Here is a 25,358-nt window from a genome sequence, read left to right on the forward strand (position 1 = left end):
GGGCCACTTCCCTCTCTGGGTTTCAGTTTCCTCGTTTTATGAAACTAGGAGCTCTGTGAAAAGGTCAAAGGCAAGAATCGTAATCATTTCTCATCCGCAAGCAGGTTTACCCTCATACGCGGTAAAGGCACAGCAAAGGCTCGGTCATGGGCTGAAACGAGGATGTGCACCATAAAATCCCAGTGGCTGAATTAGTTTCATCTTCCATGAGAACCAGTAGCAAAGTAAGGTTTCATGATTTCAGCCCCACACGAAACGTCCTGGTTGCCTTGGCCTAGCTGAGATTAGACATTTCCTGGGAGGAGTGGTGGGTTAGTGGAGGGAGGTAGGGGTAGTTACGGAAGCTGGAGAGGGTCATCTGGGAGGCGGGGGATAGGCCCCGGAGAGATGGCTGAGGAGTAAGCCCTGAGCTGTTTTCCTCATCTTCACTCTGTAGAAACCTACTTTCAACAGAATATTAGCACAAATGCAAAAGGATATATGTAAGAGCAAGACTAGCACAGGATTGCTTGTCTTGGTAAAAATGGAAGGCAACCCACAAAAACATGCACAGCACATTACCAGAAATATCTAGAGCAAACTGAAATGTGGTCCATGAGACACTATTGTATGAAAAAACAAGTCACAGAATTGAAAGTACAGTGTGATCTTATTTTATTACTATATATACCTTAAATCCATATACTGTAACTGAATATAATACTTGAACTAATTCTACACACACACACACACACACACACACACACACACACACACATTTATTTCATTTTTATTTTTTTGAGACAGGGTCTCACTCCGTCTCCCAGACTGGAGTGCAGTGGCACGATCTCGGCTCACTGCAACCTGCGTGTGCCTCCTAGGCTCAAGCCATCCTCCCACCTCAATCTTCTGAGAAGCTGGGACTGCAGGTGTGTGCCACCATGCCCAGGTGATTTTTATATGTTTAGTAGAGACAAGGTTTTGCCATGTTTCCCAAGCTGGTCTAGAACTCTTGGACTCAAGTGATCTGCCTGCCTCGGCCTCGCAAAGTGCTGTGATGACAGGTGTGAGCCGCTGTGCACGGTCCCCCACACACATTTAAAGCATAGAAAATAAAATCCTAGAAGGGTGCATGGCAAACTGTTAACAGTATTTACCTCTAAGGTAGAAAAACGATTTTAAATTTTTTCTTTTATACTTCTGCACTGTTTGAATCTCTTAAAATTAGCATATACTATATATGATGAACATCCCCTGCCAAATAAACATGAAAGGGGCTGGAAGGGGTCAGGTGGTCAACTCTCTCCAAGGTGCGACCAGAGGTAGCTGAGACTAATGTGACATAGGTTCCTGTTGGAGGACGGTGCCCCCAGTACAACCCAAATTAGTTGAGTGACACCATAAAAAAACAGAATAGGGAGGAGTGGGGAAGACCAGTCCCTTTCCTTGTGTCCAGGGATCGCACCCATCTACACCTCCATCCTCCAGTGCCCGGCTAAGACCCTGCTTAGTGCCTGGGCACAGACTGTGCTCTTCGGAGATGGCTCAAGTGGGCCATGTCCCTAGGGAGATGGGGCACATGACTGTTAACTACTTTAAAAGTCCTGAATGGGTTTGTTGTTGTTGAGATGGAGTTTTACTCTTGTTGCCCAGGCTGGAGTGCAATGGCGTGACCTCAACTCCCTGCAACATCCGCCTCCCAGGTTCAAGGGATTCTCCTGCCTCAGCCTCCCAAGTAGCTGGGATTACAGGTGCCTGCCACCATGCCCAGCTAATTTTTTATATTTTTAGTAGAGACAGAGTTTCACCATGTTGGTCAGGCTGGCCTCGAACTCCTGACCTCAGGTGATCCACCCTCCTCAGCCTTCCAAAGTGTTGGGATTACAGGCGTGAGCCACCACGCCCGACCCTGAATGTTTTTGAAGCATGATGTTTCTTCATTCTGAAATAGTCACTAAAAGAGTCCCTACTAATAATTAATCCAACATAATAATAATGCCCACCATTTGTCATTCTTTCCATGTGCTCTGTACATTACTAGTGCATCTCAGTTTATCCCAATCAGTAGGCGGTTCCATCCTTTAATTTCATTTTACAAATAAAGAAACCAAAGCTCACAGGGGATATGCAACTTGCTGAAGGTCACACAGCCACAGAGGGCAGAGGCTGAATTCAAACCACTCACTCTGACTCAGCATCCACCTCAGAGCAGCCATTCGGTGGCCTCTTGTGACACATAAAACAAGACGATACCAGTGAGTTTTTGGACCATGTCTTCTCGGTAAAGTTACCATTAGCCTGACCACAGATGTTTCTCAAGAAGCGGTGAAGGGTTTGGTTTGGTGATGTCAGTGGCTGGGGTCAGATGAGCCAAACCATTGCTAGGCTGTGCTGTCTGAGGCTGCCCATGAGCTGGTTATTACCCAGATTTAAAAGAAAGGTGGAAAAAATAATCCTAGTCTACCATATGGCTCAGCCGGCCATAGTGTTTACATAGTCAGAAAAGGTCAACACAGAATAGCGATATAATCAAAATTACCCTCTACGGTGTGGCTGTATTGGGAAGAGAGAGGCGGGGGTGGGTGTGAGGCAACAGGAGCTAAAAGAACTCCTCGTCTCCCAGGGCAGGAAATCAAGAAAAAACTCCTAAAACTACACAGATCAAGAAGAAACCATGTGAGATGTTATTTAGAGACATGAAAGTGAACATTGCAAAGAATCCATTTCAAGAGTTGAAAGTGGCCACCCTGGAGATGGGTCAGGGCTGCAGTTGTTCATGACTAACTTTGTAGACATTTCTGAGAAATCTATGCTTATGTGTAACTTTGCATAAAATAAAAAATCTAAGAAAATCCAAAGCAAAAACAAACAGAGCAATTCTGGCCCCATGTGGGGAGGGAGTGGGCTGTGATTACGAGAATGAGGGCCCGGGGGTGGGGATTCCTCTGTCAGGCATGCAGCAGGAAGCTGGTGGGGTCTTGGCAAGGCTTTGGTGGAGAGAAGTCATTGGAATGGTGACCTCACTCGGAACTGGTGAGGGCAGGAGAAGGTAGGAGGGGTTAAAAAAGAAGAAGAACCAAAGGAGAAAAGAAGGAAGCCTGGTCATTCCACAGCCAAGGTCATACTCCCAGGAGACCTATAGCCTTTTGTCAGGGTTACACAAATGTAAAACAAAGGTGTGGTCTCTCCACCAAATGGGGAAGTTTCCACCAGGAGGCCACTGTGTCTCTGAGTAATATGAATAGTGGAACCCATCCCTGACTGGTCAGGCCCACACATTCCACACCAGGACCCAGGGGCCTCAGCGGCAGAGGCAGGAAGGTAGCATTTGTCTATTGTGAGAACAAGTGGCTTATGTAGACATCAAAGGTCTCAGGATAGGGTATATTCTTCCAGATCTGTGAGGCCCAAACACGCACACGTGGAGGAGGATCCCAGGGTCTCAACCCGTCCCAGATCCTCAATACTCAGGCCTTGTCCCCTCTCCCATGGGGGTCCTATTGAAAGGAATCCAGAGACCCTGGGAGAATCTGAGTAGGAGGAGGGAACTGGCCAGGCCTGGGTCAGTACTGTGTCTCTCTGGAAAAGCCACTCCTTTGGGAACTGAGAAAGCCCAGAGCTTGGGCCCAGAGCAGCCCAGGCCTCGACTGGCCTCCCTGTTCCCTCCTCCTGCCTCCTCCAGGAAGCGTTTTCTTTTTTCTTTTCTTTTCTTTCTTCTCTCTTTCTTTCTTCTTTTCCTTCTCTTCTCTTCTCTTTTCCTTCTTTTTTTTCCTTCTCTTTTTTTCTCTTCTCTTCTCTTCTTTTCCTTCTCTTCTCTTCTCTTCTCTTCTCTTTTCGAGAAGGAGTTTCACTCTGTCACCCAGGCTGGAGTTCCGTGGTGCAATCTTGGCTCACCGCAACCTCTGCCTCCTGGGTTCAAGCGGTTCTCCTGCCTCAGCCTCCCAAGGAGCTAGGATTACAGGCATGTGCCGCTGCACTCGGCAAATTTTTTTTTTTTTTTGAGACGGAGTCTCGCTCTGTCACCTAGGCTGGAGTGCAGTGGCGCGATCTCGGCTCACTGCAAGCTCTGCCTCCCGGGTTCATGCCATTCTCCTGCCTCAGCCTCCTGAGTAGCTGGGACTACAGGCACCCACCACCATGCCCGGCTAGTTTTTTGTATTTTTAGTAGAGATGGGGTTTCACCGTGTTAGCCAGGATGGTCTTGATCTCCTGACCTCGTGATCCACCCGCCTTGGCCTCCCAAAGTGCTGGGATTACAGGCGTGAAAAATTTTTGTATTTTTTAGTAGAGACGGGGTTTCTCAGCATGTTGGTCAGGCTGATCTTGAACTCCTGACTTGAAGTGATCTGTCCACCGCAGCCTCCCAAAGTGCTGGGATTACAGGTGTGAGCCACCGCGCCCAGCCCAGGAAGCATTTTCTCTATGAGCTCACCAACTCACACCCTGCCTTTATACAACTAGTGTCTCAGTGTTCTGAGCTCCAGATATTTCGTCTATAGAGGACACCTCAGCCTGTCTGGGGAATGACTGATTTGATGGGGACAGGCCCAGCCCTTAGTGTTATGGGCCTGAGTTTGAACCACAGTTTTTCACCTGCTAGTTGTGTGGAGTCTTTGTTTTTGTTTTTGCTTTGTTTTGTTTTGTTTTTGAGACAGGGTCTTGTTCTTTCCCCAGGCTGGAGTATACTGGCAGGATCATGGCTCACTGCAGCCTCAGCCTCCTGGGCTCAAGTAATCCTCCCACCTCAGCCTCCCAGGTAGCTGGGATGACAGGTACATGCCACCACATTTGCCTAATTGTATTTTTTTTTGTAGACACAGGGTGTCACCATGTTGCCCAGGCTGGTCTTGAACTCCTGGGCTCAAGCAATCCTCCTGCCTCAGCCTCCCAAAGTGTTAGGATTACAGGCATGAGCCACTGTGCCTCGCCTGTGTGGACTCTTTGAGGCCAAATTTCCTCATCTGAGAACGTTAGGATGAAAACTCACTCCCAAGAGTTGCGAGGCTCAAAAGTGCTACCCTGGGTTAAGCACTGGCCCAAAGTGGAACTGGATTGGAAGAATGGTTAAGACTCAGGCTAGGATGGAGTTGGAGGGAGGCAGGGCCTTAGCAGCCCTCTCCCTTAGGAGAAGTGATTCTTATTAAGGCAGGAATTGGACTGGACACACTCATACCGTCACCTTCACGCTGGAGATGTGGCTGGCGCTGGCAAAACCTCTGTGAGATGCTGACTCAGGACAGGCGTCACTGAGGCCCTTTAGGAAACGGAATTCCACCCATTAGAACCCCTTCAAATGGGGAAGCAGCTAAGTTTGTAGTCCCGCTTCAGGTAGGTTTGGAGGGTTTCTCTTTCTCTTTCCATTTGAGTTCAGATGCAGATGCCTCCTGGGAACCGAAACCCCTCCTATGCTTGGCCTGGATCTTGTTTGGATACTGCTTTGTCTTGTAGCCATGACACTGGGGTCACTAGGCAGGGCACATCATGGTCACACAGCCTCCAGCTTCCCAGTTCTGACCCTTACCTACAAAGCCTTCCCTCTGTCCCCTGGGGCTCCCCAACACTGTTTCCCATCTCCCTTTTTCTTTCATCTTCACCACAGCCTGGGACAGATGTCAGGGAGGGACAATTATCTACATTTTAGAGAGGAACAAACTGATCCAGAGAAGTAGAGTGACTCACTGTTCTTGCCTGGCTGGGTCTAGTCATCTCCTAACCCAGCTACCATCTCTCTGATCCACCCAGCCCTCTGTCACCTGTCACCAGGGTTACCTTCTTAAAGCCAGATTGGCCTTGTATTGCCGCATTCAGACTTCTGGCTATTTTCCAATGACCACCCAGTAAAGAGTCCCCAGCTGCCCTCTCCTGCGTCATCACTCCCGTGTCCCTTTCTACACCCCATGCTGCAACACATCAGCCCACCTGCTGTTCCTACTATACGTTCTCCCCATCTGCCCTCACGCTGCACTCTCTGCCTGCTATTCTCTCCCTACCTTTTCTGAATGTCGAAGTTGAATTACTCTACCAGTGTCCAGCTCAAATGTTACCACCTCCTTTGGAGCCTCCCCCGCCAGTCCCCAGTAAGTCTGAATCTCTTTTTTTTCTGCACTTGCTGAGCACTTGGCTTTTACCTGCCCTGGTGCATCGATTTCATTCCACCCGGAGCTAGTGGTGTTTTGCACCATTTGCCTCCCCCGGGGTCTGTAAGCAACTTCAGACTCAGAACCCCGACTTAGTCATTGTGTTCTATGACCTTGGCCAGTAACTTGACCTTTTCTGGGCTATAAAATGGGGATGACACCAGCTTTACCAGGGTAGGATGAGGACTGAGCAAATCACCCAGGTCGGTGCTTGGTGAATAATGGGGGACAATGATTGTGAAGCCAGTCAGAGTCAGCTGTGACTGAGTCTCCTGAGCCTAGAAACTTCTTTCTGTTCACTTATTTCCTTCCCCAAAAAGGCATTAAACCCACCTGAGGAAATTAGACTGCTGTGATTGTTTTTTTGTTTGTTTGTTTTTGAGACAGAGTCTTGCTTTGTCACCCAGGCTCACTGCAACCTCTGCCTTGTGGGTTGAAGCTGTTCTCCTTCCTCGGCCTCCTGAGTAGCTGGGATTACAGGTGCCTATCACTACACTCAGCTAATTTTTGTTTTTTTCAGTAGAGACACAGTTTTACCATGGTGCCCAGGCTGGTTTTGAACTCCTGACTTGAAGTGATCCACCCACTTCGGCCTCCCAAAGTACTAGGATTACAGGTGTGAACCACTGTGCCCAGCCGAGACTGCTGTGATTCTTAAAGGCAGCTATACACTAGAATCATCGGCGACCTGTTGCATCAGAATCCCTTGAGGAACTGGCTGAAAACTTAGATTACTGGGCCCTACCCTAGACCTTCTGAATCAGATTTCCAGGGTGGGGCCCAGGAACCTGTATTTTTAACAAGCTTCCTAGGGGATTCTGCTGCAACAGTTCTGGCCACACTGGGCCATAGGAAAGACAGAGGGTAGCTGGGGTGGGACACGATGATCACACCTTCCCCTTTGCTTAGGTGATCATGGAAGTGACTTTGGGGAATAACAGTGCCCACAACCAGCCACCAGTACTCTTCACCTATCTCCTCTTTGAGCCCTAGTCCAAGGCTGGGTACAGGGCTGGTCAGTAGCCAGACTTGGTTACCAGATTCGCCACTGGCAAAGCACCTGACCCAGTCTGGGTGCTCGGCAAATATTTGTGGAACCAACTGAACTGCCCTGGTGCTGGCTCTGGCAGAAGACCTGTGACCCAGCCTGCTAGACCCCAGCCCCTGCTCCTCCTTCTGGACCTGGCTGCCTCCCCAAGGAGCCAGTAGGGAGAGGTTTGACTGGTTCCATGGGGAGGAAATCACTGGGGCTCAGCCCAGGGAGCCACACCCTGAGGAAGGAGAGCTGGGGCACGAGTAAACATCTGGAGACCCTGTCCTCCCACCAGCAGTAGAGGAGGACCTCCATCAGCAAGGATCTACTGAGCTGAGACCCAGTGAACTGAGTCTTAGGACTCACTCAGGGCCTCTCAATCCCAGTTGCACATACACTATTGGAAAATATTCAAAAAGTACCACTCTTGGGCCCACCTCCAGCCAATGGAATCAGAATCTCTGGGATGACGCCTGAGCATTGATATGTCTGGAAAGCAACGCAGGTGATTCTGTTGCACGGCTAGAACGGAAAAACTGCCCGGCCGGCTGGCCTTTTACTCCTTTTGCCCCCAGTGCTTTGTAGCCTGACGTTGCTCAGAAATTTAACAGTAAAAAATCACAACTCATAACTGGTGAGCCCTTCTGTGTGCCAGGGCCACACTGGTTACTGCAGATAGAGCAGTCAATGTGCCCCTGCCTTCACAGAAGCCACTAACAGAGAAGACTAGCAGAGAAGACAGGCTAGCAAACAAAGCATTAGAACAGAGTGTTCTGGGGGTGTCCGAGAGGAGCCCCCACCTCACAGCCTGAGGGTTGGTAGGGATGAGGGGAGGCTTTCTGGAGGAAGTGGAGCCTATGTGGAGGTCTGAGGACAGGTAGAACAGGTAGAGGTAAGCCTGGGGAAGGTGGGGTGGGAGGAGTGAGGCAGGCAGACGGAACAGCCTGTGCTAGCAAGAAGAGCCCCAAGCAAGAAGGAGCTGGATTCACGTTCAGATCTCAGATCAGCTGTAGCGTGGATGGAGGGATTCCCACGGGAGGGACTAGAGCTGGGAAAGGGGACAGGGCTAGATGGCACAGAGGTTTGTAAGCCAGTAAGGCAATTTTGATCCTAAAAATAAGAAGCCAGTGATGGATTTAAAAGATGGGAGGGTAGAGATTGACATGAGTGGAGCTGTGTATCTTCTGCGGCTAGGTGCAAAATGGATTGGAGAAGGGAAAGTGGAGGCAAGATACCAGCCAGGAGGAGAGCCGTCTGGCCTGGAAGATGAGGGCCACCTGGCTCAGGTGGCAATGAAAGGGCATGGACAAATTGAGGAGCAACAGAGGAAATAGCTTTAACAGGGCTTAGTGACTCACAGGAGAAGGGACAGGCAGGAGTGCCAAGTATTATGGGCTGAACTGCATACCCCCAGAATTCACTTTTTGAAACCCTAACCCCCAGTACCCCAAATGTGACGGTATTTGGATATATTAGTTTGGTGCAAAAGTAATTGCGTTTCTTGCCATTACTTTCAATTACTTTGCACCATAATAGAACCTTTGAAGAAGTGATTACATTAAAATGAGGCTGTTAGAGTGGACCTTAAACCAATCTGACTAGTGTCTTTATAAGAAGAGGAAATTTTTTTTTTTTTTTCTTTTTGAGATGTAGTTTCTGTCTTGTTGCCCAGCCTGGAGGGCAGTGGCACAATCTCAGCTCACTGCAACCTCTGCCTCCAGTTCAAGCGAGTTTCCTGCCTCAGCTAGGATTACAGCCGCCTGCCACCATGCCCAGCTAATTTTTGTATTTTTAGTAGAGACAGGGTTTCACCATCTCAGCCAGGCTGGTCTCAACCTCCTGACCTCAGGTGATCCACCTGCCTCGGCCTCCCAAAGTGCTGGGATTACAGGCGTGTGCCATCGCGCCCAGCTGAAAAGGAAATTTGGACACACAGGGAGACATCAGGGGTGCACATGCACAGAGGAAAGGCCATGTGAGGATGTGAGGACATTTGCAGCCAAGAAGAGAGGCCTTGGGAGAAAGCAACCCTACCAACACATTGATCTTAGACGTCCAGCTTCCAGAACAGTGAGAAAATACATTTCTGTTGTTCAGACCGCCCAGTCTGTGGTGTTTGTTACAGCAGCCCTAGCTGACTGATACACCCAGGATTAAGCTGAGGTTTCTAGTTTGCACAGCCAGGTGGGTGGGTACCATGTATTGAAGGGGGAGTGATATAGTTTGGATCTGTGCCCCTGCCCAGATCTCATATTGAATTGTAATACCCAGTATTGGAAATGGAGCCTGGTGGGAGTGATGGGATCATGGGTATGAATTTCTCATGAATGGTTTAGCACCTTCCCCTTGGTACTGCCCTCATGGTAGTGAGTGAGTGTGTTCTCAGGAGATCTGGTCCTTTAAAATTGTGTAGCACCTCCCCCCTCTCCCCACTCCTACTTGTGCCACATGATGTACAAGCTCCTGCTTTGCCTTCCACCATGACTGGAAGCTTCCTGAGGCCTCCCCAGCAGCAGATGCCAGTGCTATGTTTCCTGTACAGCCTACAGAACCATAAGCCAATTAAACCTCTTTTCTTTGTAAATTATCCAGTCTCAGGTATTTCTTTATAGCAATGCGAGAATGGCCTAATACAGGGCAGATGAGAGGTTGAGTTTGAAACCTGTTGTGTTAGAGGGGCTCAGTCACCAGTTGCACTGGCCACAGCTGCTCCTCTCCTGATGGCACAGAAAGGCAGCTACGTAGGTAGGTGATGGGAACAGGAGGTCTGGAGACCACGCTCTAGGTTTACCTGCACGCTGTGTGACAACGGACAAGCCCTGCACCTACTCGGGGGCCCTCCTGTAGCAGGAGAGATTGGTCTTCCGGGTCCCAACAGGCTGGGCCTCCGAGGCCTATTCCCAGCAAGGTGCTTCTGGAACAACTTCAGCACCTCTCCAGGGAAAGTGCTGTTGTTCTTGGTTCTCCCATCCAGGATGTTAACCAGGAAGGGGGCCAGTGCCCCAGGAGGCCATGAAGTGCAAACAAATCTGAGTTGGCAGCAGTGCCCTGTTCCTCCCGCAGAGCCTCCCTGCAGGAAGTTGGCTCCAATAGGTCCCCAGGCACCCTCACCTCAGACCCAAGAGGCCCAGAGAGGAGCTCACGGTGCCAGGGCTCAGAGAGAGCTGGCCCTACCAAGGCCTGTGCCTGCTCCTTCAAACACTTGGGCCTTCCCTCCTCGTCTCACACTCCAACACGCCTGAGAGATAGGACTGATAGATTCAGGGGGAAAAAACAAACAAACGAACAGGATGCCCAGTTAAATTTGAATTTCAGATAAACACCGAATAGTTTTTAATGGAAGTATTTTCCATGTAATATTTGGGACATACTTATTCTAAAATAGTACTTGGTGTTTATCTGAAATTCAAATTTAACAGGGTGTCCTATATTTTATCTGGCATTCCTACCTAGAGAAGACCCCAGGAGCCATCCAGTGATCCCTAAAGAGGAATGGGATGGTTCCTCTGCCCCCCAACTCAACCCACTTGCTTCAGCCAGAGGCTGATGACAACGTGTCATTTCCCAAATCCTTGTCAAGCTGCTCACCAGATGTTAGGGCTGGCTCTGGAGCCAAGGTATCTTTGGAAAGGTGCTGCATCTAATTAACCTAATAAGTAGGTTGCAAGCTCTGACCGGAAGTGGTGGAGGATTCACCCTGACAGATGGGGAGGAGTGGGTCACTCCTGCTGCAGGCACCTGCCCACAAGCTGCTGGCTGTGGCCTGTGGAAGGGCTAATGGGAGGCTTTGGTTTCACATGAGACACAGGGCAAGCAGAAGTTACACCAACATCATATTACCAGTGACAATAGCTGCCATTTACAGAGCCCTTACTATGCCAAGCATGGATCAAGCATTATCTCATTTAACTCTTACAACAATTCTAGCAGGCAGAAGCTGTTATTATCCCCATTTAATAGATGATCAAACTGAGGCCAAGAGGCTGAGTAACTTGCCCAAGGTCACATAGCTAGAAAGGGATAGAGACAGGAATTAAAACACAGTACTTCAGACTCTGGACTCTGTGCTTCTAGCCACTGACCCCTTGGTCCCTTCCTCCAACCCCAAATCATTTTTAAGACATTTGGTGAATAACGTATACAGTACATGGAGAGATAGAAGGAAATACCATTTATCATTCCATCAATTTTGATCAAGCCTTTTCTGTATGTGAGACATCCTCCCTTTCCTCTGACCTCACGGACATCATAGTCTGGTAGGAGACACAGACATCAATAAATTATTGTCTGAGAAACGAAACAAAAACAGTTCAATGAAATATAATTGCTATTAAGGGTACTGCTGTTAAGGAAGGCAATAGACTTGGTGATCAAAAGCCTGGGCCCTAGGGCCAGGCTGCTTGAACACAAAGTCTTCCTTTACTAGGTATGTGACTTTGGGTGGATTTCTTAGTTTATCTCTGCCTCAGTCTGCAAAATGGGTGCAATAATAATCACTTCACAATGTTGTAAAAATTAATTAAACTGATCCTTGAAAGGCACTTAGATAGTGTCTAATAGTAATGACTTCAGTCAACAAATACTTAGTGAGTACCTGCAATATGCCAAGCACTGCTCTAGGTTATTGGGATCCACTGGTGAACAAAATGGAAAAATACCTACCCTTGCAGAGTTTATATTGTTGCTTACATTTCAGTGATAGCCATTATTGTTATTATTATTATTATTATATATTTTTACTGCTCCTTGCAGAGCAGGGCTACCCTATAAGCAGTGAGCCCAGAATAACCAAACCATTATTTTAAAATGAATTATTATTATGTAAGTAATGTTAGTTCATATTTTTAAATTATTATTTTATTTATTCATTCATTTTTTTTTTTTAGAAACAGGGTCTCACTCTGTTACTCAGGCTGTAGTGCAGTGCGCAGTCATAGCTCACTGCAACCTTGAACTTCTGGGCTCACGTGATCCTCCTGCCTCAACCTCCCAAGTAGCTGGAACTATGGGCATGTGACACCATGCCCAGCTAGTTTATTTTTATTTTATTTTTGTAGAGATGGGATCTTGCCATCTTGCCCAGACCGGTAAAATTATTATTTTTAAGTGATTTGTTATTTAATAGATTTGCTCTTGGCCTTAAGAGGGCACAAAGCAGGAAGATATTTAACCCTCTGGGTTGGCACAAGAATATTTCCTATGGTTTTAAATTCCCACTGGGTTTGGGGATGGGAGTTGATACTACTGATAGCTGACCAGCTTTGAGGCAGAATGGGTTAAAAACTTGGGAGTGGGCCAGGCACAGTGGCTCACACCTATAATCCCAGTACTTTGGGAGGCCAAGGTGGGTGGATTACCTGAGGTCAGGAGTTCGAGACCAGCCTGGCCAACGTGGTGAAACCCTGTCTCTACTAAAAACACAAAAATTAGCCAGGTGTGATGGCACGCACCTGTAGTCCCAGCTACTCGGGAGGGAGGATGAGGCAGGAGAATTGCTTGAACCTGGGAGGTGGAGGTTGCAGTGAGGTGAGATCATGCCACGGCATTCCAGCTTGGGCAACAGGGTGAGACTCCGTCCCCCAACAAAAAAAATTGGGGGTGGACCGAGGAGCTACAGGAAGGAGTGTAGGGGGTCTGCCAGACTGGGGCTGAGAGGATGGTGCCTGTCTTTTTCTGAGAATCCTTTATGAAAATCTGATTCTAAGAGAAAGCCTGGCCCTGGGCAGGTGGCTAAAGTTCACAAAGGCTAACGTGGACAGTGAACCTGGCACTGGGGCAGGGAGGGAGGAGGTCAGCCGCAGCTTCTGGCAGCCCTAACTGCCAAAAACGGGGTTTCAGCTGTGAACCCATGACACCCCAGAGTCCCAAAGACTTCTAGGAACTTTACCCGCCCCACTCCCAGCTTGCCCCAGCCCTGGTCCACACCTGTTCATTAGAAAATGACTTTTAAAAAAGTTACTTATTTACTTTATAGAGATGGGGTCTCACTATATTGTCCAGGCTGGTCAGAAACTCCTGGGCTCAAGTGACCCTCCCACCCCAGCCTCCCAAAGTGCTGGGATTACAGTTATGAGTCACTGTGCCCAGCTGAGAAAATGACTTTTTATTTTCTTTATAAGAGATGGGATCTTGATATGTGGTCCAGGCTATTTTTGAACTCCTGGGTTCAAGCGATCTTCCCACCTTGGCCTCTCAAAGTGCTAGGATGACAGGTGTGAGCCACCATGCCCGGCCAAGAAAGTGACTTTTCATTTGTCACCTGTCATGCTGCCTGACTGCTTCAGAGGGCAGGAGGGACAGGGGGCCCATGGGAAAACTGAAGCTCTTGTGAAGATTAGAGAGGGGGCCTGAGGGGGAGAAGAAGGTGCCCTCCCAGGAATGCCTGGGAGACCCCCAGAACAGGTGCTGTGTTCTCACGTTCTCATTGTCCTGAGAGAGACCAAGCCTCTGACTGAATGCAGAGGAAGGTGACGCATCCAGCTGGGTGCCCCTCCCCCAGCCCCCATGCAAGGTGTGGCGGCTCACGGTACTGGTACTGCAGGGGGTTCAGTTTGTAGTCCACAAGGGACAGGGGGTCCTGGGGATTGATTTTGTTCAGCAAGACGCACAGTTTACACTTTCAGCTAACGGAAGGTGTTTTTGGTTTAGGGGAACAGGGATGAATTCTGGGCCCACCTGCACATGTGTAAGTACAGCCATGAGCCTGCACCCATAAGGGCACATCTGCTGTGTGTGTCTGGGTGCCTGTGTGTCTGCTCTCCATCTCTGGGCAGATCTATGGGTGCATATCTGGGCGCCTGCTGTATGTGAGTCTGTTTGTGTACAGATGTGAATACGGTTTGTGTATCTGTTTGGGTGGGCAGGAAAGAGCTTAATCAAATGAGTCAGGAAATGTGGATTCCCTGGGGTCTGCTCCCAGCTGGGCCTCTCATGCAGTGGGCCCTTTGATGTGTCCCTTCTGCTCTCCAGGCCTCCCCTGCCACAGAGCCTGTTGGCCAAGCTACATTGCTGATGCTAGTGCCCATGAACGGGCTGGGTTTTCAGTGCCTCGGCCTGGCATGGGGAGAGCATCTGGGACTCAGGGAGCCTCCGAGGGTTGGCAGCAGGGTCCTGGGATGCACCCCATGACTGGCTAATTGGTCCCTTAGCACCGAGCTCAGGTACCATCGCCCTGGTGCTGCTGCGCCTGCTCCTTGCCACGCCCTTCCAACTGGGCTGCACCGGGGACAGGAGGAGCCCCATCAAGCCTTGGGCCCACCCCTGCACAACCAGGCCTGGCGATAAATCAGCATGTAGTGCCCAGCCTCACCCCAGGCTACTGTGGTCACTTCATGTTGGAGGTGGCCCTAGGCTCCCTGACCTCAAAGTGAGAAAATGCTGCTTCCAGTGAACCTGCCCAGGATGACTGTTAACAGGGAGGAGGTTGAGGGCGGTGGCCATCCCTGAATCCAGTCAGCCCAACAGGGTCTACAAAAACAAACAAAACGTCCATGCTGCCCACCCTTCTGGGCTCAGGCTTCCTCCGCCCCGATCTCTCCCTCTCATTTCTGTCTCCCTCTCATTGTCCTATTGGAAAAACACTAGGGCAATGTTGACCAATGGAACTTTCTGTAATGATGCAAATATTCTCTATTTGTGCTGTCCAATATGGTGGACACCAGCCACATGCGGCTATTGAGTACTCGAAATGTGGCTCATGAGAATGAAGACTTGTGTTTGTTGGTTTTTGTTTGGTTGGCTTTTGTTTTTTGTTTTGTTTTGTTTTGTTTGTTGTTGTTGTTGTTTTTGAGATGGAGTCTTGCTCTGTCACCCAGGCTGGAGTGCAGTGATGTGATCTCGCCTCACTGCAACCTCTGACTCCCAGGTTCAACTGATTCTCCTGTTTCAGCTTCCCAAATACAGGCATGTACCTGGGACTACAGGCAAGCACCATCATGCCCGGCTAATTTTTGTATTTTTAGTGGAGACAGGGTTTCACCAAGTTGGCCAGGCTGGTCTTGAACTCCTGAACTCAGGTGATCCTTGGCCTCTCAAAGTTCTGAGATTATAGGCATAAGCCACCACACCCAACCTAGACTTGTGTTTTCATTTTTATTTTATTTTGGACAGCATAGCTCTAGTGAACCAATTCCTACTGAGAGGACCAAAAACGGTGTCATCATTGAGATGATCACACTTGATCCTATACCAGTGGCAAAGTTCTTTCACGTTTGTGGGTACTCACTGGAGCCTCCCAGCAACTCTCTAGGCCAAGGCAGGAACCACCGCACACAGGACGAGCTACTTGCCCAAGGTCTTCCAGTCAGCAGGCACAAGGGCTGAGACTAGAGCCCAGATCTTCTGATTCTAGAAGTGAGACTTGAGCTGAGCATGGTGGCTCATGCCTGTAATCCCAGCACTTTGGGAGGCTGGGACGGGAGGATCCCTTGATCCCAGGAATTTAAGATAAGTCTGGGCAACATGGTGAGACCCCCATCTCTATAAAAAGAGTAAAGTAAAAAATTTAGCCACGTGTGGTGGTACATGTCTGTAGTCCCAGTTACTCTGGAGGTTGAGGTGGGAGGATTGATTGAGGAAGTCAAGGCTGCAGTGATCCCTGATCATGCCACGGTACTCCAGCCTGGGAGACAGAGAGAGATCCTGTCTCCAAAAAAATAAAAAGAGAAGTGCAGCTCACTCCAACATCAGCCTCGCTCCAGCAGACCTGCAGGTGAGCGGAAGCGTAACCGAAAACAATGATTGATGCCAGAATTTCAGGCTCAGGCTGGACCTGTGGAGAAAAGGTTTTTGAGGTGGCCTATGGAGGGGGACATTGGAACCTAAAGTTGCTTACTCGATTTGTAGATAAGAGGGGTGAATGTGGCTATGTATGGGGACACTTATGCCAGGAACTGTGTTAGGCTCTTTACAGATGGGATTCCATTTACCTTCACAAGGTCGGGCATTATTCTCCCCACTTTACGGATAAGGAGATAGAGGCTCAGAGAGGTGACCTGACTTGTCCGAGGTCATACAGCAAACAAGTGGCAGAGCTGGGCTTTGGACCAGGCACTTTGGCTCCAAAGGGTTTGCCTCCGCTACCACCTCACTTGGGATGAAGGCCTGAATTGGAAGCTGACTTGTGTGCATCAGACAGCACTGGGCCTCTGCTACCTGCAGAACTCTCGCTGAAACGCTGCAAAGGCAAAAGAATACAGCTCTCTAGGCCCCTTCTCCTGGTGAACTTGCTGCCAGGGCTTGGGGAACAGACACATGTGAGTAATTAATGGTGGCTGAAGAAAGAAAAGTGATCAAAGTGACCTGGGTGAGCCAGGCTGGGCCTGATCCACCTAGAAAAGCTTCCCTGAGAAGGAAAAAAAGCATCTCAGTCAGTGGCTCACCAGGGTTTCATGTTTTCATTCATCCAGGATCTCCAAGGTCAATTTCCTTCCCAATTTCTGTTTCAAGTATCTATTGCTGGCCAAGCGTGGCAGCTCATACCTGTAATCCCAACACTTTGGGAGGCCGAGGCAGGAGGATCACTTGAGGCCAGGAGTTTGAGTCCAGACTGGGCAACACAGTGAAAACACCATCTCTATTAAAAGTAAAAAAATAAAAGTAAAAACAGTAGCTGGGTGTGGCAGCACGTGCCTGTACTCAGGAGGCTGAGGTGGGAGGATTGCTTGAGCCTAGGAGTTCAAGGCTGCAGTGAGCTATGATTATGCGTTACACTCCAGCCTAGGCAACAGAGGGAGGCCTTATCTCTAAAAATATGAAAATAAAAATAGATCTATTGCTGAGTTAAAACAAAACCCCAAAACTTAGTGGCTTAAAACAATTATTTGTTCATGACTCTGCAGTGTGGACTCAGCTTGGAGGGGTCAGCTCTTCTCTGCTTATATGGCAGTTTTTGTGCTTGTCTTGCTGGGGGTCACTCGTATGACTGCACTCAGCTGGCTAGTGGCTGGCAGAGGCCTGGGCTCAGCTGGAAGACAGGGATGGCTGGGCTTCTCTTCCTAGCCTTCAGGGCCACCCTGTCTCCACGTGGCCTCTCCAGCAAAGGAACTGGACTTTTTACCTGGAAGTTCAGGGCTCCTAAGATGCTCCAAGGCCTTAAGGAGCTCCTGAAAGAAATAAAACCAGTCCTTGGCCAGGCGCGGTGGCTCACGCTTGTAATTCCAGCAGTTTGGGAGGCCAAGGCGGACGGGTCACGAGGTCAGGAGATCGAGACCAGCCTGGCTAAAATGGTGAAACCCTGTCTCTACTAAAAATACAAAAAATTAGCCAGGTGTGATGGCGGCCGCCTGTAGTCCCAGCTACTCGGGAAGCTGAGGCAGGAGAATGGCGTGAACTCAGGAGGCAGAGCTTGCAGTGAGCCAAGATAGCACCACTGCACTCCAGCCTGGGCGACAGTGCAAGACTCCGTCTCAAGAAAGAAAGAAAGAAAGAAAGAAAGAAAGAGAGAGAGAGAGAGAGAGAGAGAGAGAGAGAGAGAGAGAGAGAGAGAGAGAAAGAAAGAAAGAAAGAAAGAAAGAAAGAAAGAAAGAAAGAAAGAAAGAAAGAAAGAAAGAAAGAAAGAAAACCATTCCTCGTCTCACAGGACATTTGGAGGGTGCAGCAACAGAATGGAGGTGCAGCACTTCTCCCAGGGCCTGGCCACCACTGTGACTCTCAGCTAGCTGTCACATCACTGCATCTAAAACACCAGTCTCAGCCTCTGCCACCCAGACAAGTGATAAAACCCTAATTCTCTATGCATGATACTTCTGGTTTTATCTTTCAAAGCTCCTCCCCTTTACACATCACTCTCTAACCTAAGCAAAGGGAGCGCCACAAAACACACCACGCCACTGTGCCTTCATACACTCTGCTCTTGTCCCCCAGTGTCCATCAGGCCAACATCTTCACCGGGGCTCCTCCACCCCCGGCCCTCCTGACCCTCCCCCTGAGCTGGCTTTCTCAGCTTTGAGAAAAGCTGTCCTTGAGCTGTTCACAGATGACCTTGGCCCACCTGGATGGTGGAGGCAGGGAGGACTTTTCTAAGAGGCCTTACAAAGCAGCCCTGTGGGAAACGCGGCTGTGAGAATGAAGGTGGATCCCAGTAGTCAAACACAAGGGCTCTGGAGCCAGGCTCCATGGTTCAGAGCCCACTTTTTGGTACCTCCATTTTCTCATCTGTAAAATGAGATGAGAAAGATGCTGATTATAGTACTTATATCCTAAGTGTGTTGTGAGAGTTAAATCAGACTATTACATGGAAAGCACCTGTGTCTGATGCATGGCGAATGCTCCCTCATTACTGCTCTTAACTGTTATCAAATATGTGCTCCTCCTGGGCCAGGCTTCTTCTTTTTTTTTTTCTTTTTTCTTTCTTTTTTTTTTTTTTTGAGATGGAGTCTCGCTTTGTCACCCAGGCTGGAGTGCCATGGCACGATCTCGGCTCACTGCAACCTCCACCTCCTGAGTTCAAGAGATTTTCCTGCCTCAGCCTCCCGCATAGCTGGGACTACAGGCACCTGCCACCACGACCAGCTAATTTTTGTATTTTTAGTAGAGACGGGGTTTCACCATGTTGGCCAGGCTGGTCTCAACCTCCTGACCTCAGATGATCCACCCGCCTCGGCCTCCCAAAGTGCTGGGATTACAAGCATGAGCCACTGTGCCCGGCCAGGCCAACCTTCCTTATGGACATGTGACTCCCTCCAGGAGCTGGGACTCTACCTCCACACTGGGGAACAAAGGCAGACCTGCTGTGACCTTTGGCCCACTCCTCCCTTCCTCTCTCAGCCCAGAGCCCTGGGCGGTCCTCCAACAGCCTTCAGGCTTTACTGCCTTCCCAGCCCCCACTGTGTGCTACGGGGAAGAAAGCGCAGCAGCTGTGGGAACAAAGTCAGTCCCTAAGGTCAGCTGGCAAGAAGAGACCATCCTGGGTCTGGTGCCCCACTCCTAGCTGGGCGCTGCTCTTCCGTCCCTCCCAGGAGGCCTGGCAAGAGGCTACCGAATAGAGTTGGGTCAGCGATTCTTTCCAAAGTCTGCCTAGGAGCTTGGTACCAAGCTCGCACCTCTTGTCACAGAGAGCCCTGAGAACACGTGAAGTTAGGGAGGGTCCACCTGAGAGAATGGGGTGGGCCAGTCTAGTTAGGCCAGAAGGCATTTTTGTTGTCCATTCCCTTCTTCGCTCCACAAAGACTTCCTGAGCACCTACTATGCGCCAGGCGCTGTCCTCATCTCTGAGAACACAGAGAGAGCAGGACTGGCAAAAGTGGACCCTGGGAGAAGGGTGTCTGTGCCTGTGAGTGGGCAGCCACTTGGTGGCCCAGGCTCTAGGTGTCCTGTCTGGTGTCCTCCCTCACGTCTACCTGTGCCCAACGTAGTAAAATATAAGCGCTGGACTACGCAGGTGATGCCAGTCCTGACTCTGCCGTTGCCTCCCCGAAGGGCAAGGTGGCTTGCCTCTCAGAGTCTCAGAGTCCCTCATCTACAAAGCGGGGGTGCAGCCGGGAGGCCCCAGCAAGTAACGCCTGCCAAGGACCGAGCAATGTGGCCAGTGCTTCCCGGCACACAACAAATGGACTTCGTCCACCCTCTGCCATCATCTGCCATCACCACAGCCCCCACCTCCTTGGACTGGAGTCCTGCCCTTCTTTCTGGCTTCCTGGAGCTGGTCACAGCTTGACAATAGCCAAGTCGCCTCTGGTCCCAGATGATACTGGAGAGCTTTCCTGTAAGCCATTTGCTCTCTGACGCTGGGGTCACAGAGGTCTTAAAGCCTCAACTCCCAGAAAGAAGAGGGGGAGGTGACAGGGGCTGTATATCAGGGGCCTGTCTTAGCTGTTGGCAGAGATTCCTTCCCAGCCAGGGACAGATGGCCTCAGTCTCCCAGGGTCTGGATTGCCTGAGCACCTGGGGTGGGCGCCAACACCAAGGGTGAGGAATTTGTATGACCCTGTCACCTCCAGTCAGGGGACTCCCACACTCTTCTTCCTGTAGCTGGGAACAAAGTGACAGGTCACTCTGAGGGGCAACTGATGACAGGTCCTTCTGTAACATTTATTTAGAACTGGCAGCCCCTCCTCCTTCCAAAAGGGCCTAAGGGAATGCACTGACCATTTATGGAAGGCCTATCGTGTGCCCAGGCCTTTCTGCATTGACATTGCCACTGAGTCCCCACAAGAATGAGGAAACTGAGGCTCAGCAAGGTAAAGTAACTTCCTGACATCTCTCCACTAGTCCAAGGCAGAGGAGCATTAGAAAATGAGTTCCTTGACCAGGCACAGTGGTTCATGCCTGTATTCCTAGCACTTTAGGAGGCCAAGGTGGGTGGATCACTTGAGTACAGGAGTTTGAGATCAGCCTGGGCAACACAGTGAGACCTGTCTCTATGAAAGTTTTTTTAAATTAACCAGGCATGGTGGTGCATGCCTGTGGTCCCAAGCTACTCTGGAGACTGAGATGGGAGGATTGCTTGTGCCTAGGAGGTTGAGGCTGCAGTGAGCTATGATTGCACCGCTTCACTCCAGCATGCCTGGGCAACAGAGTGAGACCTCATCTCTAAAAAAACAAAAAACAGGAAAATAAAGAAAGAAGGAAGGAAGGAAAGAAAAAAAAGAAAGAAAGAAAGAGAAAGCAGTTTCCTCCTACTGTCATTTTTTAACATGCAGATCAACAGGGCAAAAAGCATAAAAACAGACAATCAACCATAGAGAGAGCAATAGTTCTTAACCACCGGGAGAAGCTTTTAAGAATAGGATGTACATCATGTATTTATAATGCTGATAAATGCACTAAGCATTTTCTAGAGGGATATATAAGAAACCTTTATGGAAGAGAAACGGAAGTGGGGAGGGAGCAGTGAGAGAATTTTGATTCTCATTTTGTATCTTTCTAGAACATGAATTGTTTTCCATATGCATTTAACAAGTGAAAACAAGGGGTTATCTGGGCAGTAGGATTACGGGTCATTTTAATTTTCTTCTTGACTTTTTTCTGAACTAAAAAAGAAAAATATGATTAAAAAAAAAAACTTATGAAGCTAATGAAAGCTATGGACCTAATCCCAATAAAATTTTACAAATATATTAATTCATATAATTAACAACCCTTTATAGAAAAGATGGGAGGGAACAATAATATTTAAAAACCAGGCTAAAATAAGATTTTCATGACTAGAAGGATACAGTTCTCTGACATCTATACGGAAGCTACTGTCATTAATAATTAAAAATGGAAAACAAAAACCTAGGCTAATGTGGTTTCTGGAACCAAGCATTTAATTTTACTTTGAGCCCCGTGCCTTATACAGAGCTTGAACAGAGGAGATGCTAAAAAAATCCATTGGTTAGTGGACATTTTGTGCTCACTGGATCCCAAAGCAGGTAGCCAGTCAACACTTGTTAACAGAAACCAGTAGTCAAATGCTATTGATCCCAACCACTGTCCCTGGACCCCAGCTGGGACCCTCATCCAGGTAGGTAGGAGTCGGAGGAGTGTACCAGCCTTCAGCTGGGTTGTGAGATCCTCTCCCTTGCAACAGGGTGAGGATAAGGAGAGCACTGACCACTGTTACTACCGAGTGTCTGGGATTGGTGGACACAAGCAGGGCCTTCCTTTCCTGACTGCCCTTTTAATACAGTATGCAGAGGATGTGTGAACTCAGCCTCATTAAATATTTACTGCCTGTCCCTCAGCCCTCACCTGGCGCTCTTGTCCAGTCTGTAGTATCAGTCATCTTGTGTGGTCCATAGAGATTCTATCTTCCCAGTTCCTTGAGGGTAAGGAGAGGGCATGTTGCAATTCTCACTTATCTCCCCCAGTAGCCTGTTGCCAGAGGAAGCCGGAAGTAGCCAGAGGGAGCCAGAGGGACTAGTGAGACCGGACCAGTGAGGCAACCACAGGAAGGGACACAGAGTCAGCTGGGGGTAGGCTCTGCCTTGCTGGAAAAGGCCCTACACGGACTTGTTGGGCCCTGCAAGGTAAGAAAGGATGGTCCCAAGATTCAGCCTCTGCCTGCCCCTTCCACAAAGCTCCTGGCACCCTGGTCTCCTCGTTCCAATCCCAGGGCATCTGTGCCAAGAATTGTGTGTTCCCATGTTGCTGCAGGGCCAGATTCCTGTCTCACAGCAGGCGCTGCCCGAGTCACTTCCTCTTTGAGGCCTTCCCTGACCACTCTGTCCAATTTGTTGCCATTTCTCTTCCCCTCTCTCTAGAGTCTCTCTCTCAGCATTGCCTTGTCTTATTTTTCTTCTTAATACTTACCAGTTTCCAAAGATATGACTTGATTCCTCAACCGTTGTCACTCACCACCCCAATTAAAACATAAGTCTCACTAGACACATCTCCCTTGTTCACCTCTGAACCCCAGGTCCTCACACAGGCCTGACACAGAGTAAGCCTCTGATAAATATTTATTGAATGAAAGAATGTATGGCCAGGGGTAGTAGCTCACGCCTGTAATCCCAGCACTTTGAAAGGCTGAGGCAGGAGGATTACTTGAGCCAGGAGTTGGAGACCAGCCTAGGCAACATAGTGAGATCCCTATCTTATTTAAAAAAAAAAAAAAAAAAAAGAATGCATAAAGGACCAAATGAATGACTCTTGTTTGTTGCAGACCAATGCAGCCACACATGGGCCTGCACTTCTCCTGCCCTTCTTTGGCTGGAAAAGACCATCTGTGCCCACAGACAACTGCAACAAAGAACCTCATCCAAATGAGTGCTTTTGTCAAGATGCCAAAGAGGCCCTGTGGGCAGATCTGGAGAGGTCAGGAAATAGGGACTAGGGATAAGAGTGGTCTTGGTCCCCAGAAATTCCCGCTTAAGTGGAGATGAGCTGCAGAAACCCCTTTTTGATTTTAATCTTGATGCAAATCTTTAAAATGTGTACATCATTTTTACCACTGTAGTAGGCAAAATAGCTTAATGTAGGCATAATTGCCTTAACCAACTGTTTTCTTACTGAGCTCTCACATGAACCCTAAAAGGTAACCAGAAATCTGTTTTTAATGGAAGACATAGTTGAGGTTCAAAGATATTAAACTACTTGCCAAAAATTACTCAGTTCTGAATTTTGTCCTAGACCAGAACATTACTGAATGATGTTTGACCTCCTCACTCATATTGCAATGACATCTTTTGTACAGAAGAGACCCTAAGTAGCGGTTGGAGAATATTGTTAATATCTAACACTTATTGACTTATTTCTATGTGTCAGGCACTTTTCTGAGACACTTAAATGTAGAAACTAATTTAATCCTGGCAGTGTCCCTATAAGAAATGAACTCTTGTATGGGGTGGGACTGTACACGGTGGAGCAGCAACAGAGGTGAGGGCTCAGTTGGGGGTCACAAGCTAGGGCTGTGGGAGCTGGGCCATTGAGGTTGGGGCTGACTGAACTCATGGACCTGATACTTTTCTCCAGAAACAAACCAGCTCAAAAGAAAAATGGCATTTGTTGCAACACAAGGAGCCATGGTGGTTGACCAAACCACTCTGATGAAAAAGTACCTTCAGTTTGTGGTAACTCTCACAGATGTAAATATAACTGATGAAACAAAGTTAAAAATAATGCAAGAAAGTATTTGCAACCTCATGGTGACCTCAAACCAAGAAACATACAATGGATACACAAAAAATAAAAAGTAAGAAACTAAATCATATCGCCAGAGAAAATCACCTTCACTAGAAGAAGACAGGAAGGAAACAAAAAAGAGAAAACCAGAAAACAACCAGAAAGCAAATAACAAAATGGCAGGAGTAAGTCCCTACTTTCAATAATAACATTGAATGTAAATGGACTAAACTCTCCAATCAAAAGACCTAGACTGCCGGAATGGATGAGAAAACAAGACCCATTGATCTAGTGCCTGCAAGAAACACACTTCACCTATAAAGACACACATAGACTGAAAATAAAGGGATGGAAAAAGATATTCCATGCCAATGGAAACCAAAAAGAGCAGGAGTCACTATACTTACATCAGACAAAAACTATAAAAGACAAAGAAGACCACTACATAATGATAAAGGGGTCAATTCAGCAAGAGGATACAACAATTTAAAACATATATGCACCCAACCCTGGAGTACCTAAACATATAAAGGAAATATTATTAGAGCTAAAAACAGAGATAGACCCCAATACAATAAGAGCTGGAGACTTCAACACCACTTTCAGCATTGAACAGATCTTCCAGACAGAAAATCAACAAAGAAAAATCAGACTTAATCTGCACTATAGACCGACCAAATGAATCTAAGAGATATTTACAGAACATTTTATCCAAGAGCTGCAGAATATACATTCTTTTCCTCAGCACATGGATCATTCTCAAGGATAGACCATATGTTAGGTCACAAAATAAGTCTTAAAACATTCAAAAAAGTTAAAATAATATCAAGCATCTACTCTGACCACAGTGGAATAAAACTAGAAATTAATAACAAAAGGAACTTTGGAAACTATACAAATACATGGAAATTAAACAATCTGCTGCTGAATGACCAGCGTGTCAATGAAGAAATTAAGAAGGAAATTGGGCCGGGTATAGTGGCTCACATCTGTAATTCTAGCACTCCGGGAGGCCTACGTGGGCCAATCCCTTGATCTCAGGAGTTCAAGACCAGCCTGGGCAACATGACAAAACCCTGTCACTACAAAAAATACAAAACTTAGCTGGGTGTGATGGCACGTGTCTGTATTTCCTCCTGTATTCCCAGGAGGCTGAGGTGGGATGTCAAGGTTGTAGTGAGTTGAGATTACACCACCACACTCCAGCCTGGGTGGCAGAGCCAGACCCTATCTCAAAATAAAAAAATAAAATAAAATAAAATAAAAAGAAAGAAAGAAAGAAGAAGAAGAAAGAAAGAAGGAAGGAAGGAAGGAAAAAAGAAGGAAATGAAAAAACTTATTGAAGCTAATGATAATGAAAAAAAAAAAAACATGCCAAAACCTCTGGGATACAGCAAAAGCAGTACCAAGAAGGAAGTTTATAACTAAAAGTGCCTACATCAAAAAAGAGAAAAAACTTCAAATGAACAATCTAACAATGCAGTTTAAAAAACTAGAAAAGCAAGAGCAAACCAAACCCAAAATTAGTAGAAGAAAAGAAATAATAAAGATCAGAATGCCAATGAATGAAATTGAAATAAAAAAGATACAAAAGATCAATGAAACAAAAAGTTGGTTTTTCAAAATGTTAAACAAAATTGAGACTAGTGAACAACACAGTCAAG

At 47.9% G+C, this 25,358-nt stretch overlaps 1 long non-coding RNA gene across 1 annotated transcript; it reads right to left on the reverse strand.

Moving 5' to 3' along the window:
- Nucleotides 1-5,061: 5,061 nt before the first annotated feature.
- On the reverse strand, nucleotides 5,062-22,467 carry LOC140712525 (uncharacterized). Its single transcript, XR_012094128.1, has 4 exons — nucleotides 21,823-22,467; nucleotides 18,140-18,303; nucleotides 11,319-11,402; nucleotides 5,062-5,233 (listed from the first exon to the last, which is right to left on the reverse strand). It is a non-coding gene; the product is annotated as an uncharacterized lncRNA (long non-coding RNA).
- Nucleotides 22,468-25,358: the final 2,891 nt, after the last annotated feature.

Source organism: Chlorocebus sabaeus, chromosome 9 (genome assembly GCF_047675955.1).
Source record: "Chlorocebus sabaeus isolate Y175 chromosome 9, mChlSab1.0.hap1, whole genome shotgun sequence".
Taxonomy (NCBI): Eukaryota; Metazoa; Chordata; class Mammalia; order Primates; family Cercopithecidae; genus Chlorocebus; species Chlorocebus sabaeus.